Source organism: Oncorhynchus clarkii, unplaced genomic scaffold, assembly GCF_045791955.1.
Source record: "Oncorhynchus clarkii lewisi isolate Uvic-CL-2024 unplaced genomic scaffold, UVic_Ocla_1.0 unplaced_contig_712_pilon_pilon, whole genome shotgun sequence".
Lineage (NCBI taxonomy): Eukaryota > Metazoa > Chordata > Actinopteri > Salmoniformes > Salmonidae > Oncorhynchus > Oncorhynchus clarkii.
The window spans coordinates 74856-79886 of NW_027260854.1; positions in this window are offsets into that span (position 1 = coordinate 74856).

The following is a 5031-nucleotide window of genomic DNA, read 5'->3' on the forward strand; positions in this document are numbered from 1 at the left end:
AAGGAAAATTCCTTATTTATAAGATTTTGTCCTGATACAAACTTTGGCCTGACCCAATCTAGAAGTAATTGAGAATGATCAGCCATCATTTATGGCCCATAATTCTTTCAAAATGACATCACAAATCCAGACAACCTTCTGTCTTCCCTCTTTCATACTTCTATCAATAAGACAGCCATCTGAGTATATTCAATAAGTCATCCCTCCCTCCCTCCCACTCAATCCCCATCCTCTCACTCCCATGCAATGATAATAGCATAGATAGTGTGGCCAATTTAGGGGAGCGAAACTGTGTCTGTATCATTGATCATAAAATATCTAAGCTCCATAATTGCATTAAAAGTTAAACTAAGCCTGTGGACTGGATCTTTATGAAATGATGTTTCAGAGTCATTGTTGTATCCAGTACTTCTCCATATAACACTACTTGTATACTACTGTGTACGTCACCATAAGACCAGTTTATTCTGGACTACTGTTACTGCACTGAAAGAACACAACATATCATATCTTGAGTTAGAACAAATTAACAGGAAAACGTCAGTAATTATTATATATATATTTTTTAAACCTAAATAAATTCCAAAACAATGAACCAAAACAAACATAAAATCCAATATCAGGAAATGTGCCAATGAACACAGAGAACATAGTAGCTTCCACAAGCACCAAGCTTCCCCGTCACTCTCCATTCACTACTGTTTTATGGTGGTGACTGACTGTGGCAGTGGCAGGTCCATTAACACCTCCGCACCACACCGCCCAGCCCCCTCGATAAACAGCCCAGCCGGGGTCCACCCTAATGGGCCAAACTCATTCTCAGCCCAGCCTGTCTCCAGGTGTGGAAGTGTGGCCCTGTAATTGATAATTAAGGGGCAATAGCCCAGTGGTCAATGCAGACCCACAGCAGGGGAGAGAGAGGGAGGGGCCAGGCCCCACACTGTCACTCAAAGAAAAGAGAGCGGGAGAGAGATAGGTTGTTGGCTGCAATTCAGTAAGGGAAGCTTGGAGAGACAAACACACAAACAGGCAGGCATGGCTTGCACATTGGCAGGCATGAACGCAGGTATGAACTTAGGCAGGCAGGCATACCCTCACACACACACACAATGCTGAGAAACAGATAGATGTGATAAAGGAGGACCACACAGATGAATCACACACCCACACTGATCTGCAGCATACAAATTATAATGGAAAACACAGAGACTGACACACACACACACACACACACAGATAGTGCTGTAGGTGTGGCACAGTGGCAGAGGTACTGACTGGAACGTGTCTGTATGTCTATGGTGGCAGCAGTGTGAGGTTGCAGACGGTGCTGGTTGGTTGGTTGGTTGGGCTTCCACCCAAGTCTGAGAGGGATAGAGCACTTACAGTTACACCTCAGATCTTATCAATCACATAGAGCTGTGATGACAGCTGTTTAATCCACCTTGCCACTGTAGGTTTAGGCAAAGCAGCACATGACGATGAGCGCCTCTCAGATGAACACTTTACATGAACATGAAGGCAGAAGATGACAACATCTGCTTTTCCTGCAATGCTGCTGCACACAGATCAGTTTAGCCTTTTAGATCATAATGAATACGATTAAATGTTCAGGGGGAAACCTGATCCTAGATCAGCACTCCTACTCTAAGACGCTTCATGAATACGGGCCTCCACAGATCTTATAGTGCTCTTCCTTCACATGTGCAATTCCTCAGTCAGCTTCCATCATCATTCAACAGTAATGTTGTTGTGTAGATGAACCTCACAGGAGTTACTCAAAGGAGACTGTAGTTAGGAGTAATGAGAAGTGGCGTTTTATTCATTTATGTATTTATTGTCATTTTCCCCTTATCTGGTTTACTGCTCTTGAAAAGCATTAAGCCTGACAGGGGCTATCAATCAGCTGCTAATGGGTTGTGTAATTGCAGTCAGTTCCAAGCATAGAAATATAGTTACTAGAACGGAAATAAAAACGTGCATTCTAATGGGTACACTCAATATGGCTGCCGATCCACCAATTAAAGATCATTCACTTGAATGGGGATGTCCGTTCTAGTCGTGGTATTTCTTTGGTTAAAATTTGAGAGGCAGCAGCGTCACTCAGGGTGAAACCGGCCAATAGGCCTGCAGCATCAGCCAGTGAACTACAATGAACATTATCACATTTTGAAATCATGTCCAATTTATTTTACATATCTAAATGTCATATAAGTACATTTTTGTCGGCTAGTTTCAGCGACCTCCCCTTTTTCAAATTATGAACTATGATAAATATGTCAGAGTTGCAGTGATATCTTAAACTAAATAGACAGAGACCATCTTCTTATAAGGCTTTAATTGATCCAACATGAGTAAAGAGCAGAGACTGGGGGATTTTATACAAATCTGGCAACCCCGGTTTGAGTATCCCTGTTGCTCTCCAAGACAAGGCCACCTGGCGATCATTCTGATGCTATCTTAACAGATGTTGATGACAGGCAGTTTAAGAATCCAGCACGTGATACAGTCCTCCAACCATAATGAGAAGCTACAGTAAACAATCATTCCAGGTTAGATTGTGTACTAAATAGCCTAGTTTTCAGGGTGGAACTCGAGGAATAACACCTATACTGTCACCATGTTAACAACCCTTTACTGGCAGACACCGATTCTATCTGGTTCTTGTTTGTTAGCAACAGAAATCATTTTAAAACAGTTTCAAATGGAAAACAGAAAAATGGTTTCTTATTTGACAAGTCCAAGTAGTCTGTCGCTGTTTTTGAGTTCTCTTTCATTTGGGGTCCGATTCAGACATAGGAAATGTATGCCTTTTCCTACTCACTTCTCAGTAGTTGCTATTCAGACTTAAAGAAGATTTATGGTTGATCTAGGAATGTGGTCCGGAGGCTCCGTATGGACGCGTGAAACAATTGAGGAGCCTCCGGTAGCTTGCAGAGGCCAAATTGAGCTCTGTACTGCGTTGTCATGCACCTCCTAAATGTTGTAACAATGTGGAGGGCTCCGCATAGCTCCACATTGACATGATTGGTTGACGGTAGGTGGGGGCGGTACATCCTGTATAAACACAAACTCACTTCCTTGACAACACACATGGAGAATCTTTGACAAAATGCTATTATAACTAGATCACAAATAAAATACATCTTTATGATACCTTTTGTTTGGATTTCAAAAGATACCAAAAGGTATTTTAACTCCTGGAAAGAGATCGGGGATGTAATGGGGATAGACGCGGTAAAGAGGTTAATGGAATTCAGACCGTTTGGGGTAGAAGGACAGTGAGTGAATAGGCGCATATTCAACAAATCTGATTCTAACAAAGTGGATATTTATCAAATCCGTCATGATTGAGGTATTGCAACAGGCTCACAATGTGGCTACTAAAATCTGATTGTTTTCGCTGCATAACATTTAGAAGTGGTTGCTCATTTAGAAGAAACACTTTTCAGGTTTAGAAGAAGTGACTGCTAAGTGCTAACTCCCGTTTGTATTAGCTGATTAGCATAGCTAGCATAGAGAAATGGGTGGTGGTAGACAGTCGTTTTTAACTGTAATGCAGTTGATTGGTAACGATGACATGGACATGTATTTGGGTTGACTTCCATACCAGCATTATACTCCGATGTTTACCTGAAATACACATATAAACAATAGCCTAAATGTTGGCTAATTTTTCTGGGGGGCAGAGAAGATTCAGGATGGAGATGCAGGTGGGAAAACAGTGCAGCCTTTAAACTTCATGCTATCTTGGCTGTGCTCTTATATCAAGCACCGGGAAACGGACTCCAACATCTCAGAAGCGGTAAGGTCTAATCTTTTCGTTTAGCCAGTTGCTCGTAATTAAATGGATGCTTATAGAGATTAGCCCTGAATCACTACGAGTGGTGCGGTGCAGAACTATTTATTGGATGCCTATGACAGCAGTCTGAATGCTCTGACTTCTGCAGAGGCCCTATTGCTGTAAATGCTGTACTGGTTCTGCAGATATCCAATTGACCATAAATCGGCTTTTACCGAATGAAGGTGTGTAACAAGGTTTGCGGGTGTGGCTCCCTTGCGCACACTCGATAAATATAATTCCACCCCAGAATACACACCCGCTGGGTAGCCTACCAATTTGAAGAGGGAGTTGTTGTTAAATTTGTTTTTCTGTTCTTTCATCTAAAATAATCCCTTTAATACCGTGTACCTTTAATTTGAATTTGGTCGGCACCAGACTAGTAGACTATTGAGAATGTGTTCACAATATGGAAAGATAGCCATGAAAACATACACACAGTGTAGAAAGCATGCTTTTCCATGACAGACTGACCAGGCCAATCCTGGTGAAAGCTATGATCCCTTATTGATGTCACCTGTTATTTTAATTTCAATCAGTGTAGATGAAGGGGAGGAGACAGGTTAAATAAGGATGTTTAAGCCTTGAGACATGGACATGTGTAATGTGTGCCATTCAGAGGGTGAATGGCCAAGAACAAATATTTAAGTGCCTTTGAGCAGGGTATGGTAGTAGGTGCCAGGGCAACCGTTTGAGTGTGTCAAAAACTGCAACACTGCTGTGTTTTTCACACTCAACCACTTCCTGTGTGTATAGAGAATGGTCAACCACCCAAAGAACATCCAGCCAACTTGACACAACTGTGGGAAGCATTGGAGTCAACACGGGCCAGGATCCCTGTGGAAGGTTTGACACCTTGTTGTCCATGCTCTGACAAATTGAGTCATGTTCCTAATGTTTTGTACAATCAGTGGATAATTGTCTCCATTTCAGAACCCACCATTAGATTTAAAAACAGTGATTTTACACACATTTATGTTTAGGGAATAATCACAAATCCTACTTCATGGAACAATAGCATAACGGTGTGGAAGTTATTAGGGAAGGTCAGAAATCAAGTAGAGTATCTGTAGACACACCTCTGCCAGACCGCCATTTATGTGATCTCCTCCCAAATGAAGAGCTGGCTGGCACATGCATTTCCTCATGCTTAAGTTCAAGGTCAGAATGCAGAGAGAAAAGTATGTGAAAAA